Source organism: Lissotriton helveticus, chromosome 2_1, assembly GCF_964261635.1.
Source record: "Lissotriton helveticus chromosome 2_1, aLisHel1.1, whole genome shotgun sequence".
NCBI lineage: Eukaryota > Metazoa > Chordata > Amphibia > Caudata > Salamandridae > Lissotriton > Lissotriton helveticus.
In genome coordinates this window covers 974,987,094-975,002,987 of record NC_136059.1, presented here as the reverse complement: position 1 = coordinate 975,002,987, position 15,894 = coordinate 974,987,094, and the positions used below count along the sequence as shown (strand labels likewise).

Sequence of the window (15,894 nt, the reverse complement as noted above, 5' to 3'; positions counted from 1 at the left end):
AGTCCCAAGAACGCCCTCACCTGCGTCTGAGTCTTGGGGGTTTCCACGCCAGGATAGTTCCAATTTTGGGCTGAAGGGGTGCCACCTGGCCGCTCCCCACGTGGTGCCCCAGATATACTACAGAGCCCTGCCCAATCTGGCACTTACTGGCTTTGATTGTGAGGCCTGCCTTCCGCAGTGCCATCAATACTTCCCAGAGGTGGTGCAGGTGGTCCTCCCAAGAGGAGCTAAACACCACAATGTCATCCAGGTAGGCGGCACTGAAATCTTCCAGCCCAACCAACACTCTGTTGACCAACCTCTGAAAGGTGGCAGGGGCATTCTTCATTCCAAAGGGCATCACCCAGAACTGGTAATGCCCATCAGGTGTGGAGAAGGCTGACCTCTCCTTTGCTGCCTTGGTGAAGGCGATCTGCCAATACCCAGACATCAAATCAAATGTGCTGAGGTATTTGGCAGCCCCCAACCGATCTACAAGCTTGCAGGTCTGGAGATGGGGTGCTCGTCAGTCTTTGTGACTGAATTGAGGCCCCGATAGTCCACACAGAACTGAAGTTCTGGGGTGGCACCAGGAGCGTCAGCTTTCGGGACCAGGGCAACTGGGCTGGACCACCGGCTGCTCGAGGACTCAATCACCCGGTCAGTCACTCGGTAAGCCTTATGCCCAATGGGAGGACTGTCCCCGTTGTCCACGTCATGAACACACCAATCAGTGATAATAGGCACCAGGGAGAACAGATCACTGAATTGTCTCAATAGTTGGCGACAATCACCCTGCTGCTCAGGAGTCAGTGTGGGGGAGAGGACCACACCTTCCACTGACCCATCTCGCTCCCCGGCACATAGGAGGTCAGGAAGGGGCTCACTCTCCTCCTCCATCCCAGAATCTGTGGCCAGAAGCATGCCCATCTCAGACCTCTCAAAGTGGGGCTTCACAGGTTTAACATGTAGGACCCGGAAGGGGTTCCTGGGAGACTGCAAGTCCACCATGCAGATAACAGGACTTTTGCGCTCCACCACCTCAAAGGGGTCGGTCCACCTATCCTGGAGCGAAGGGATCCACTGGGGACACGACCTAAACCTTTGTCCAGGATGAAACTCGATCAGAGTGGCATTCTGATCGTGCCAGCGTTTCATCTCTTCCTGGCTGGCTTCCAGGTTTGCCTGAGCAACCTTCCTGAAACGCCGAGTCTGGTTTCTGAAGGCCAGCATATAACTAAACACATCCTGGGGGTTTTCCTGTGGGAGATTGCTCCCAGCCTTCCTTGACCAGACTCAGAGGCCCTTTTACCGGGTGACCTTAGAGTAGCTCAAAGGGACTGAACCCTAAGGACTTCTGTGGCACCTCACGGTAGGCAAACAACAGGCATGGCAGGAGGATATCCCACTTACGCCTCATGGGCTCACCTTGGCCCATAATCATGCCCTTAAGGGTCCGGTTGAATCTCTCAACCAGCCCATTACCCTGGGGGTGGTAAGGAGTGGTGAACTTATACGTTACCCCACACTCCTCCCACAGAGACTTCATGTATTTGGAGATGAAATTAGTTCCCCTATTGGACACCACCTCTCTGGGGAATCCCACGCGGGAAAAAATCTCCATCAGTGCCCGGCCCCCCACGGGGGCTGTCACTGTCCTGAGCGGGATGGCCTCAGGGTACCGGGTGGCATGGGCCACCAATACCAGGATGAACCTGTTGCCCATGGCTGTCTTGGGATCCAGAGGCCCCACAATATCAATGCCCACTCCCTCGAATGGGGAACTCACAACAGGAAAGGGCTGCAGTGGGGCCTTAATCATCCCCCCACTTTTCCCACTTGCCTGGCAAGTCTCATACATCTTGCAGTGAGCATCTGAGCTCCTGCGCATCTGGAGCCAATAAAAGTGGGTGACCAGCCTCTCAAAGGTCTTGGTCTGCCACAGATGTCCGGCCAATGGCACTTCATGAGCCAACCCCAGTAGGAAGGTCCGGGGGTACCACCAGCACATGGGCTGACCCAGGCTCAGAAACCTTAGGTTCTCTGTAAAGGAGGTCATTTGCCCAATAGATCCAATGTGACCCTGTCGGATCACCTGCTGCCTGATCGGCGGCCTGTCGCTGCACTCCCTCAAGAGAAGGGCAGGTTCTTTGTTGCTCACAATATTTCTCCCTGGAGGGCCCCCGTCCTGCTGCCAATGGGTCAGCTCTGATAGGTCCCCAGTTCAGCCACTTGTTCCCCTGTAGGCGCGAGGGCATACCCCCAGGTTCTGCTCCATCCGGGACCGTGGGAACCGTAGGGGCCGGTTTCCGCCACCCCCTTCGCCTTCTCTTTAAGGCAGAGGCCTTGGCCATGATTTCAGGCTCCAGGCCCTCCTGAACACCCTCCTGAGCTGTCATGGACCGAGTTGTTGCACACGCCCACTCAGGGCGGCCCAACATTTCCAAATGGGACTTTCTCTCCACCGTAGCACATGGGGAGTTCTTTAGATCATTGTCCAACAGACAGTCTACAGGCATAGCGGGCCTCACAGCCACTTGAAGAGTTTGTGAGACCCCCCCATTCGAAGGGAACCTGAGCCACCTCACACTGGCTCTCTGATTTTTCTGCTGACACTATGGAACAGAACGCATGGGGGACAATCTTCTCTTTGGACACCCACCGGGAGCTGACAGCAGTCACACTAGGTTCTGTGTCCCTGAGAGCCTCCATCCTTTGGCCATTTATGGTCACCCACTGCCGGTACTTCTTAGTGTTATTAGGCAGTGTGGGGTTAGGGACCTTCTGAAAGTCTCTTAGCGAGACAAGGGTCAACTCTACGGGATCCCACCCACCTTGGACCTCCATCTCCTCCCCCCTAAGGCTACACTGGCAATCTGGCGGGTTGGTGCATGGAGTGGTCCATGAGGGGTTCCATTGGGGTCCCTTTAGGGACACTGGGGATCATAATACCGGTGGCCCACTTGGCCACACTTCAAACAAGTAAATTGTCCCCTCTGAACAGGCCTACCTGTCGGGGACACTGGCTTCTTCTCAAGGGGAGTTTGGGACACCACTGCGTGGTTCCCTGGAGAATTACTTTAGGGCCCTTTCTGGAACTCCCTTGGCTTACCCTTGTCCCCCCCTTTTCTGCTGGGGACCCTGCCCAGCTCTGGCTACGTCTCCCACAAAACCTTTGTGGACCCGGGTGCTCACCCTGCGGTCCGCCTCCTCAGCAAGCTTCCTAGGGTTAGTCAGCTTGCTATCAACCAGGTGCTGGCGTAGCTCTGGAAAACAGTTACTAGAAAAATGCTCTTATGCAAACAAATTGTACAACTGCTCAAAAGTTTCCACCTTGCTACCTTTCACCCAGCGATCCATTGCTCTGCAGAAATAAGACACATATTCAACCCAGGTGGTACCCTCTAACTTCTTGCCGGTTCTAAACCTCTGCCTATACATTTCTGGGGTCAAACCATAAGGGGTCATCAAAGCTTCCTTCAAATGGGCATACACCATCCTGTTCTCCTCAGGCAGGTCAAACAGGCTATCCCTATCATCACTCACAAAGCGTCCCCACAACCCCGCTCCCCAATCCTTCTCAGGGACCCGGTGGGACACCATTGCTATCTCATATGCGGCAAACCATTGCCCAATATCCTCACGGTTGTGAAAATCCTTAATGACATCTTTAGGAATATAAACTCCACTCTCAGGAGTTACTAAAGGTATGCTGCCACCAGAGGGGGAGACCGGGACAATCCTCACCCTGATCTCTATCTCCCTCAACATTCTCTCATGCTCCATTTTCATTTTCTCAAGTTCAATTGACAATCGATTCTTCTCAATATCTAACTTCTTACTCTCAAGGTCCTGCTGACCTTCCACTTTAGCCATCTCCAAACTATGCCTCCTATCTCTCTCCCTGTCCTCCAGCTCTTCTGGGGGCAGGCTCCTTTGGGATACTCAAGTACCTGGATTGGAGGGACTTCTATCTCCTCCCCCCTCTACTGCATCATCCGGCTGCCCTCCAGCGTTCTCTTCCTCATCCCCAGCGGACTCTCGTGCTTCCCACCAGGCCTTCAGCGCCTTCTGGTACTCCTCCTCCCTTGAGAGACCAATCACAGGGACTGGGAATTGCTTACAAAATGACTTCAGCTGTCTGGCAGTAAAGGTATCTAATCTTTCCTCCTCAAAGGTGAGATCTTCTGAAGCATTGGACGTTGGCCTTCCTCTACTAGCAGTACTCATGCCTGCTATCAACAAGTCACTACTAAGACAATCAACCAAAACAACAAAAAAATGTTGTGGCTGTGCTTGGTCTACACTCACCAGTGGTGTTCACCAGTTATCGTACGTGGGTCACAAAGGCAAGTCCTGATCCTCACCACTGACCCCCAATGTTAGAAATGTGGGTCTCTAGTTGGCAATGGCTGGCACCACTGTCCAAATAGGGACCCTTCCTCCCAAATCAGGGCAAGGGGGCACCCCCTTTCACAGCCCCTGCTCAACCCTGTGGTGACATAGCATGAGCAATTAGGCCTATCTTAGAGGCAGTGTGTGAAGAGCTTATGACCACGTACAATAAGGCAGTAATGACACCACAAAATGACAAGACTCAGGTAGGTATAGAAAAAATAATATCTTTATCTAACAGTTTAACTCAAAACTCTCAAAGCGTTTCAATCACTTAATTTCACGTCAACCCGTAGGGACTCAAAAAGACAATAACGTATTCACCAAAGCGTGACACTGACTGAGTTCAGGGCCCGGGCCCACGCGACCCGTTGCACACCAAATACCTGTTGTGGAAAGGGGACACAACACGCAGCTTCTCGAAGAAGCGGAGATGGTGACAGGCGGACTCCCAGCGACCACAAGTCTTGGAGGCTGGGGCCCGCAGCGTGCTCCCACAATGATTTGGGCACTCGGGGACAGGTGGACTCTCAGCAGCAGCAGCAGGTGGCTGCAGCGGCCCGGGTTGGTGGTGGCGATGACTCTCATCGTGCAGCTGCGTGGTGGGCTCACAGCGGCAGCAGCTCTCTCTTAGCTGCGGCGGCCCACGAGACAATAGCGACAATCCTCAACAAGGGTGAACAAGGTGCAGGCACACAGCGGCAGCAGCTCTCTTTCAGCTGCGGTGGCCCACAGGACAAATCCCAAGGATGCAAAGTTGCCAAAGATGCGGGTGATCAGAGGCCACAGCTCTCTCTTAGCTGCGGCAGCCCACGGGCAAATCACGATGATGCAAAGTAGCAGAGGGTGTGGGCACTCAGCGGCTACAGCTCTCTCTTGGCTGCGGTAGCCCACAGGACAAATCATGAAGATCCAAAGTAGCAAGGGGGTGCGGGCACTCAGCGGCTACAGTTCTCTCATGGTTGGGGTGGCCCAAGGGACAAATCACGATGATGCAAAGTAGCAAAGGGTGCGGGCACTCAGCGGCTACAGCTCTCTCTTGGCTGCGGCGGCCCACGGGACAAATCACGATGATGCAAAGTAGCAAAAGGTGCGGGCACTCGGTGGCTACAGCTCTCTCTGGGCTGCGGTGGGCCATGGGACAAATCACGATGATGCAAAGTAGCAAAGGGTGCGGGCACTCAGTGGCTACAGCTCTCTCTTGGCTGCGACATCCCACGGGACAGATAACGATGATGCAAGGAGCAAAGGGTGCAGGCACTCAGCGGTAGTAGCGCTCTCTCAGCTGCGGTGGCCCACACGACAGAGGATGGTCTCAGCCAGGCTGGCACAATGGTGAATGCTCAGCGGCTACGGCTCTCTCTTAGTTGCAGCGGTCCACACAGGTTCAGGGCAGGACTCAAAGGTGGGGATTCCGGCGTGCTCTCCGCGGCAGCAGCTCTCTCTCTCTCAGCGGCAGCGGCCCACACGGATCCAGCGGAAGAGTTGAAGAAGCAGATTAAGGCGGGCTCTCAGCTACGGCAGCTCTCTCTTAGCTGCAGCGGCCCACACAGATTCAGCAAAAGGTTCAAAGGTTCAGAATTAGATGGGCTCTCAGCTGCGCCAGGTCTCTCTTAGCTGCAGCGGCCCACACAGGTTTAGCAAAAGATTCAAAGGTTCAGAGGTAGGCGGGCTCTCAGCGGCGGCAGCTCTCTCTTAGCTGCAGTGGCACACACAGGTTTAGCAAAAGGTTCAAAGGTTCCCAGTCCACGGTTCTCACAGTAGAACTAGAGGCTCGACGGAAGACTCACCTGAAAGTAGAATTTCTCGCACAGGAATTCCGACGGCTGAAGGGGTGAAGTCTAATGTCCCTGAGACTTCTGCAGGAGGTGGTCTCGATTTAAGCCCTCGGGTAGTTCCTTCGGCAAGCTTGGGGAAAGTTTCAAAGTCCTTTCCTCTGTCCCCTCGGACAGAGTTTCGTCTTTACATTCAGAAGGAAAAATCACTTGGCAAAAGTTCCAGCGCAGCATTTTATTCCTAAAATGTCTTTGTTCTCTAAGGTCGCAAATCACTGACTCCAGTCAGAACCAGTTCGGTGGGGTCGGGGAGCACTTGGTTTATGAGGCGACATCCTGCCCTTTCAGAATGAAAGTGTCTGCTATTAGACACCCAGTGGAAGGTGGAGCCATCATTCACCTTGCCAGGCACGGCCCTGCTGGGATCAAAGAGTCACCCCTCCCCACACTCTGAACACCGATCTCTCTCTCCAGCCAGGTCTGACCCAGATGGCCCTGCTGCTCCAAACCAATACAAAAGGGGCCCCCTGTGAAAGATATGGGCAGACGTCAGGGGAAAATACGCTACTGTAAGAGAGAAAGAGTCCACCCAGGCGGATCAGGCAATGGCCCAAGAAGGGTCCAGTACTTCTAATACACAACCAGGAACTCACCAAGGGGCAGCAGAAAGGTCACACGGTACAATAAGTTTCAAATATGAAAGTACAAAATCTTTATTTTCTTTTTTATCATATTTTGTTTGCACACATTTTATCCATAATATTCCATAACATAATACACTAATTGATCAATTCATAAAAAATACATCAATAATTACATACTCAATGCGCACACCCCACATCGCCTCTCAGCATACACAAACATTCTTCTCTTTCAATCACACACAAACATTCATTAAAGTACCACACACTATCTATACATTCCTCAACGTAATCCCCAAGATGACAACAAAAGTAGGATCCTGCAAAAGCTTCGTAATACACTGCAAGATAGTCCAGGTAGATAAGGCAGGATCCAGAGCAAGTAATGCCAACGTGCGTTTCGTGCAAGGCCCAGGTCTACGGGCGCACCTTCATCAGGGCTCTTACGCCAAGGGAGTGGGGGGGCCACAACACATTTAGAACTGATCCGTGGCCAATCTCTGCCAAAAAATTCCTAGGTCAGGATATCGCCGCTGGGTTGTCAACTATCGATATCACAGGCCCAATAGAGATGGCAAGGAAAATGTAAAAAATCCAGTTGAAACCAGCTATGAAAGTTTCTTTCAACGTGCGTATTTCAACGGTCTCACAAAAACATCAGTTTTGAATTTCAGGCGGCCCCGAAACAGGTTGCCATACGCTGGCCGGTACGGAGAGTGCTCACGTTTTCAGGCAGTCGATTTAAAGAAAGTTTGCTGGGTTTTCTCCTGTGGCTCTTAATACCACGTGTTCTAGAGTCAGAAAGTGGAGATCAGACTCTCCTCTCGGGAGCAGGTCCTTGCAGGTTTCAGACGAACTCCGCTCGCGTCTTCCCGCCGTTAGAACTGCTGCTCCAAAACCAGACAGCCAATACACATACTCGCAACAGCCTGCAGTAAAGCTATAGGATAGAAACTACTCCGTTTTCAGGAAAGGCATTTCAAAACATGTGATATCTAAACAGTCCTTACTTAAAGGTGTCCCTCAATGTCCTGAGCATAAATATATCAAACTCGAAGTTCCTATCAGGTTCCTAGGGCCTGATAGGGTGATGGAAAGTAATCCTTAACAAACAGGCTACACAGATGTAGGCATTAGGGTTATCCTTATTCACAGTCATTTATATACAGGGAGCATTCACGCTGTGGCACTGATTAGCAGTGGCACGGCACCCAGAACATCTACATCCAGCCAACATACAAGACAGGAAGAGTAGAGGGGAAGGGAGACCCACCCCAATGATGCCAGGTCTAACAGGTATAAGGAAGGCAGTGTTACCATGCTTTAGGGAAAGTGCCCCAGCAATTTAGCACTGGTTAGCAGTGGCAAAGTGCGCAGAGTCCTAAGACCAGCAAAAACGAAATCAGCAAAAACAGGAGGTCCCAGGGCAAAAAGTCAGGGGGAAACCATGCCAAGGATGCTAGGTCTTCCAAAAAGACAAGGGGGCCCCTGAAAAAGGATAAGGGTGGAGATGCAGGGGAAAAGGCAATACAATAAACAGGAAAGTCTCCACTCGGAATAAATCAAAAGGTGCTATTAAGGTCACCAAAAATACAGTCTCCCTCCCGGAAGAAAATCAGTGAACACAATTTTGGGATATATCCTTAAATAACTTTTAATCAAAAATTCATAAATATATAATTAATTAATTTTTGTGAATGCAAAATCACAAGGAAAGAAAATAACGCAAAGATACAACCCCACAGCATAATCATTCAAACACTCGCGCCAACTCGTATTCCTCATTCACTCAATCACATTCGTCCTGATCCTAAGGGATCCAGTCATTCAAATTAAATGAAAGTACTTCAGTCTACAAGAGGTAAAGAACCACAATTCTTAATAGTAACAAAGAAGACGGATATCCTTCCTGGGAACAATTTGTTTTGTCTAAAAATTAACCCAAACTCAAAATTCAAATATTGTAGAAACAATAACAGAATCAATACAGTCCAATGAAAACTTAACACATAAACCAAGACAGTAATTTACAAAAAAAGAGAAGTAGCAATATGTGGTTCAATTCGCCAAAGTTTTCTCTGTAGTAGTGCCGACGTACGTTTCGGTGAGTGACCTATGACAGGTCTCACCTTCCTCGGGGCAAAGACAGAAGTGGGGGGTATCTGGAAATATTAAAATTCATTATAGTACAAAACGTATCTGATAAATATTTGCAATTGCCATGATGAATTCAATATGATCGAGGCAACACAAATCAAGAGAAGAACATAACAGGAATGCTGGAGGGAGTAGACTGTTAGGATGCAGGATGAGTTACAACAATACAAAATAGGACCAAGGTACAGTGCAGGATAAGAACAAGAGGAAAAAGAAATCTGATTGACCCGAAAGCAGAAAAATTGTAGTGGGTGCACACAACAAGTCTAAAGATATAATAGGTGCTCGCCTTCAGGGAAAATAAAGGTAAAGCCAAAAGAAAGTCATATGAGAGAATCGAAAAAAAGGCCTCATGGTGAGTTTAGTTTAATGAAAGAAAGCTTAAACTAGATTAAACAAGCATTTGCAATGCAATAGGTCTCGCATTAGGAAAGTTTGAGCTATTGGTATTGTAAATGACAATTTTTTTATTTATGTTTTGTTTTTGAAAATAGCGAAATTAATAGCTTTGTCATTTACAATACCAATAGTTATAACTTTCGCCAATGTGACACCTATAGCATTTGTAATGCAATATGTGTTGTATTTACGTGACTTACATGTATTGATATTACAAATAACAGTGGCTTTTAATTTTTTCAATAATTAATACTTAAATAAAAGTTATTGTAATTTATAATGGCAATAGCTTAAAGTTTTGTAAATAACTTTTGTGAAGATTATGTTCAGTGTATTTTATTGTGATGAAAATCCAAGAACAGAAGTGAAATATTGACATCTTTTTGTTACATTTGTAATAAAGCTTTAAACATTGAGAGAACATATTTGAACCAGGTGTTGTTGAATGGTTGCACAGATTGAAGCTGTGGTGGCGCTGAGCGATGTTGTGAAGGCAAACGAGTGATGCTGTGGCGTTCAGTGATGCTGTGGTAGCGCATAGTGATGTTGTGGTGCCCCTGAGTGATGCTGTGGTGGTGTGGAGTGATGCTGTATGCTATGCTATGTTTTGCTTTGCTATCCTATGTTTTGTTCTGTTATGCTATGCTATGTTTTACTATCCTATGATTTGATTTGTTATGGTATGCTATGCTGTGTTTTGTTATGCTATGCTATGTTTTGTTATGCTATGCTATGTTTTTCTATGCTTTGCTTTGTTATGTTATGCTGTTTTGTTATGCTATGCTGCGTTTTGTTGTGTTTTATTATGCTATGCTTTGTTTTGCTATGCTGTTTTGTTATGCTATGCTATGCTTTGTTTTGTTATGCTATGCTAAGCTTTGTTTTGTTATGCTGTGCTATGTTGTGTTTTGTTATGCTATGCTACGTTTTGTTGTGTTTTGTTATGCTATGCTATGTTTTGCAATGCTATGTTTTGTTATGTATGCTATGTGTTGTTGTGTTTTGTTATGTTATGCTATGTTTTGTTGTGTTTTGCTATGTTTGGTTTTATGTTATGTTATGCTATGTTTTGTTATGCTATGTTTTGTTATGCTATGCTTTGTTTTAGATTATGTTATGCTATGTTTTGTTATGTTATGCTATGTTTTGTTCTGCAATGTTTTGTTGTGTTTTGTTATACTATGCTATGTTTTGTTATACTATGCTTTATTTTGTTATGCTATGTTTTTATTATGCTATGCTATGTTTTGTTGTGTTTTGTTATGCTATGCTATGCTATTGTGTTTTGCTATGCTATGTTTTGTTTTGCTATCCTATGCTTTGTTTTGTTATGCTATGCTATGCTGGTGAAGGTGTGTGAGTGTGTGTGAGGATGAGTGAGGGTGAGTGAGGGTGAGGGGGTGTGAGGGTGTGTGAGGGTGAGAGGGTGTGAGGGTGAGAGGATGTGAGGGTGGGTGAGTGAGGCTGTGTGAGGGTGAGGGGGTGGGGGTGTGAGGGTGAGGGGGTGTGAGGGTGAGGGGGTGTGGGGTGTGAGGGGGTGTGTGATGGTGTGTGGGGGTGTGAGGGTGTGTGGGGTGAGGGGGTGTGAGGGTGAGAGGGTGAGTGAGGGTGTGTGAGGGAGGTTGAGGAGATGTGAGGGGGTGTGAGCGTGAGAGGATGTGTGAGGGTGAGATGGTGTATGAGGGTGAGAGGGTGAGTGAGGGTGAGGGTGGGTGAGGGTGTGTGAGGGTGAGGATGGGGGGTGTGAGGGTGAGGGGTTTTGAGGGTGTGGGGGTGTGAGGGGTGTGTGAGGGTGAGAGGGTAAATGAGGGTGAGAGGGTATGTGAGGGTGAGGGGTGTGATGGTGAGGGTGTGAGAGGGTGTGTGAGGGTGAGAGGGTAAATGAGGGTGAGAGGGTGTGTGAGGGTGAGGGGTTGTGAGAGGGTGTGTGAGGGTGAGAGGGGGTGAGAGGGTGTGTGAGGGTGAGAGGGGGTGAGAGGGTGTGTGAGGGTGAGAGGGGGTGAGAGGGTGTGTGAGGGTGAGAGGGTGAGTGAGGGTGTGTGAGGGTGGGTGAGGGTAAGGGTGAGGGGGTGTGAGAGTAAGGGTGAGGGGGTGTGAGAGTAAGGGTGAGGGGGTGTGAGGGTTTGGGGGTGTGAGGGTGAGTTAGGGTGTGTGAGGGAGGGTGAGGGGATGTGAGGGTGAGGGGATGTGAGGGGGTGTGAGCATGAGAGGATGTGTGAGGGTGAGATGGTGTGTGAGGGTGAGAGGGTAAATGAGGGTGAGAGGGTGTGTGAGGGTGAGGGGGTGTGAGGGTGCGAGGGTGAGTGAGGGTGTGTGAGGGTGAGTGAGGGTGAGGGTGAGGGGGGTGAGAGTAAGCGTGAGGGGGTGTGAGGGTGAGGGGGTGTGAGGGTGAGTGAGGGTGTGTGAGAGTGGGTGGGGGTATGAGAGGGTGCGAGAGGGTGTGTGAGGGTGCTGAAGGGACGTGAAATATTGGGTCCCATCTGTAATGTACTGGACGGATGGGAGAGAGGTCTTCTGTGCATGCGGTTCGAAGACCTGCTCCAAACCTTGTGACGGGTGTTGGCAAAGCAAATAAACCTGGTTTGGGAACAATCAGATCAGTAAATGAGGGAGGTATGACTCTAATGCATGCTGCTTGCTTTATCTACTTCAGAAGGACGAAAGGCAGAGCCCACTCACAATTCTGAAGCAGGACTCCCTTAAAACGCATTTGGAAACTTGGTTTTCTCACTACAGTTCCCTTACTTCTTGGTTGGTTTGACTCTGTAGATTAGTCTGTCTCGCAATAGCGCTTTGGTACCGTGGGTTTTAGTGCGCCTTATAAAACAATATCATTTCACGTCATTTCTGGGAATGATTTTGAAACCTGCAGCTTTAAAAAAGATCCCTTCAGGGGATTACTTTCTGGGGGAGCGGTCTGCATGGGCATGAAGTAGAGCAGATTTGCACATCACGTGTGAGTGGGGACGAGCTATAAGAACCCCAGCTTGGCGCATAAATCAAGCAGTGCTGAGTCAAGAAGAGACATGAAGGGGGCGGAGTGCAGCGCAGCAGTACTGAAAAGCTGTCACAGGAGTACACGTAATAGGCCTGCCTGCCTCTGTCACCCTATCAATACACACCCGCGCGCAAATAACATGGTGTAAACAGTCCGCATTCAAGGTAATGTGAGGGAGGGGGGTGGATGGGGGATCCAGGCGCTAACCTCTCAAATATAACAAGGGAAGGAAAAAAAGATTCTTCAAATAAAAGTGAGGTGGATTCATCAGTATAATCGGTTTCCACTCTGTGGTCTCTGTTCCTCACAGGTAATGTGTAGCTTTTAGTTGCTGGAATACAGCAGATAGTAGGTTAATTGGACTTGGGACTGCTCACCTACAGCAGCAAAGTCAGGGAGCAACAGGCTTTCTAAATATGCATCAACACAGTCGAAACTGCTGCCCACAAACTCCCATAGCGCTTGTGGATACAAAACAACAGGAGGGAAGGGCGACGTCGCATGTCTGGCCCACGCTGTGCAATGTAAAAAGTGGAACTACGAATTCGAGAATGCAAACTGCTTTAGACTTAAAAAAAAAAGACAGTGGCTCCAAGTGTCACTCGTGGTATACGGACACCTGTGCAAGGCCCTCGGAATTGCGTTACCGTAACCGGTAATGGCCTTTCAGGTGTAGGCAGAGAACACTGCCCGGGATTTGACAATGACCTTATTGCTTGAGGGTCTATGCATCAAGCTATATATTGTTTAGGTGTACTGCTTGCGTTTTTAATCGGTATCTGTCTGTCCCTTTAAGTGTTTGTGAAAGAGTTATGAATTTGTTGAAATCAGAGCTTCCGCCCCCAAGCAGAAAAAAACGCACACTGGTCCTGCTCACTGCAAGTTCACATACAATTGGTGGCCTCTTTGCTGAGGCAGCGAGTGGAAACGCTATTTAGAAATAATTTGTATTAGCGCAGAAATTACAAGAGCACCGAGTAGTGAGACCACCCAACCATGGTCACCCTTTGCCAAGTAGGGAAACTAGAACTTGCTTTCTTTATAATCAGTTTCACAGATTCCAGATTAGGTACAATTGTCTGCTGGTTGAAAATGAGAACTCGACATCTTCATGTTTAAAATACTGTCCTGGGCTTTGTAGAGCGCTTGATAAAGCATTCGATTAGTTTCATAGCGCTTTAATAAACTTTTGTTACTATTTTCTAACTGAGTATCAATATCACAGCACTCCTTAGTATGAAAAGTATAATTGGGCACTGTGGGATTCCAGCCGTGAGCAGCTTGTTACATGCCTGTTTCTGCAGCAAGAACTTACCCCGCTGTGCTCTCTAGCCAGCACTCATCAGGAATGCTCGTCTACCCCGCTCGGCTATTGTGTTCCGTGCTGACACGATGTGTTTTCTTTTTCAGGGATTGGCCCTTTGAAGACTAAACGCTCCAGGGACAAGGGTCCATTCAAGGTTGAAGGTTTGTTATGTTATTGGCACAAATGCACTTGCTGTGTCTAAACACGCAAAGACATTGCCGACTGTTGGGAATTAGACGTCATATAAATGATTAATCGGAGTACAACAAGGCAAGTCGCAATGATGGTTAGCACACAGACTACGCACTCCCTAAAGAAGGCACGGACGTCAATCTGATATATAACACACAGAAGAAGAAAAACAAGCTCCAACAGGAAGAAATTGCCTTGCGCAAAACGCGAAACTGAAACGAGCAAGCAATGGCTGGGTCACTTGAATGAAAGTAGTGAAGGCGGGTCTTGTGTAGATGAAGGAGCAGGACTGCAACCAGAGAAGAGGCTGCGCCGTGTGTGGTGCAGAGGCGGGGGACAGATTAACAGAGGGCTGCCTCGAAATAAATAACGTAACTGGTGAGCTTTGAGTCTGTTTCACACTTTAAAACAAGCATTTGAATGCACAAACAGGAAGGGGGAGCGGGCGAGCGAGAAGGCATTGGACTGAGGGGGGGAGTTTAGAGGATTGGGAAGAAATTGCCTCGCAAAACGCGAAACTGAAACAAGCAAGCAGCTGTGTCTCTAAGAGAGACAGAGGGAAGGGTCTGCTAGGGGAGAGAGTCACAGGGAAGGGGAAACAAGCGCGCGCATGAAAGCTTATTAGAACAAGCTCTTGGCATTGCTGTGGGGGGGCGGGGCGGGAGCGCATTGGTGGGGAAGCAGCAGCCTTTGATGTGCGAGTGAGTGGGAGGTAACGACCATATGGGGTGTGATTGAGAAGTGAGGCCAAGCGCGCGCTGGGGAAGCGTCGCGCTTGAGTACCTCACATGCATTGGGGAGAATCCTCGCTTGTTCAAGAGTTTGTTTCGCCTACTATAGATCACGACATCTGCAATGCGCAAGCGCATTGGCAGAGGTCGAGACCTAAAAAGTGGGTATGGCAAATTACCTGTGAGATGATTGCTGATTAACGTAAAAAAGACCTGTACAGGCACAATAAGTATTAGCAGCACAAGGAGTCTGTCAGTATATAAACAGGGAAAAAAAAGAAAATATAATGATAACTAAGGTTTAAGGCCCTAATGCACGAAGATACCCTAGGTCATGAAAGATAGGCAAGTCTTACCGTCTGGATGCATGCTGAACGCTACAGGGCGGGGAATCACAATCCTTGAGTGACCCGGGCGTCTTGGAAGGTCAAACAAATAAGGATGAATTCCCGGGGGCCCCGATGAAGAAGAAATAGCGAGCAACTCAACTTGAGACAGCTGTTCTCTGAATCAGGTAAACAATATCCTAAAAATATATAGTCAACAACAGCATGCACAAATCATGTATGCGAATGCAAGATCTAAGCGGAAAAGGAGACACAACAAGCAAGGGAGAATAATTACTGGAGGCCCAGAAAAAATAATAATGATTCTGTCCATGGGGGATCATGCAAAGGGGCCGATGGTCAGAAGGATAGAAGAGTGACAGGAGTCCGGAGGCTCGAGAGGAATCCTCCAGTTCAAGGTGCTCTAAGGCATCCAATCTGAAAACAAAGGACAGATACGATATCTGTCAAAATGCATAATGGTTACAGGAGCGTCAGTGGGGGGCCAGAAGGAAATACGAAACCAAAGCTTGCCAATAGTGGCGGTTTGAGTGTGGCGGCGAGTCCAGCTGAGTCCGAGCGTTGGACAACAGAGAGCTCGTTCGGCGGAAACAGGAAATATAAGGGCCAACCAATCAGGAAAAAGGCTCGAAAGTTACGCCGTGCGTGAACCGAGACACGTACGAGGAGAGTCATAGATGGCCGGTAGGGCTGCTCAACAAAATCCACACATGGGGGCAGGCGTAAGGGTTAAAGGGATCCTCTTGAAAGGGCAGGAAGCGGCAGGCAAAGAGGGATAGTCTGCGGAAATGGACTGAAGACAAAGGCTCAAGACCAGCTATCGCGCGAAGAAGTCTGTAGGGTAGTTAATCCCGATAAACACATCAACAAATGCTGGATAGATACCAAAAAAGGGATCAATAAAGGACAGAGAGACCAGTACCCAGTAAAGACCCGTCAGCGGGGGACCCGAAAAATGGAATCAGCACAAATAA

The 15,894-nt window shown here is 48.8% G+C and overlaps 1 long non-coding RNA gene across 2 annotated transcripts in view; it reads right to left on the bottom strand.

Annotated features, from left to right (window-relative positions):
- LOC144819563 (uncharacterized) overlaps positions 1-15,478 on the bottom strand; it is a 137,800-nt gene extending 122,322 nt beyond the window's left edge. For both annotated transcript variants that reach the window (XR_013607445.1, XR_013607444.1), the window contains exon 1: positions 14,930-15,478. This is a non-coding gene — a long non-coding RNA (uncharacterized LOC144819563). The remainder of the gene's footprint in view (positions 1-14,929) is intronic.
- Between the last annotated feature and the right edge of the window lie 416 nt (positions 15,479-15,894).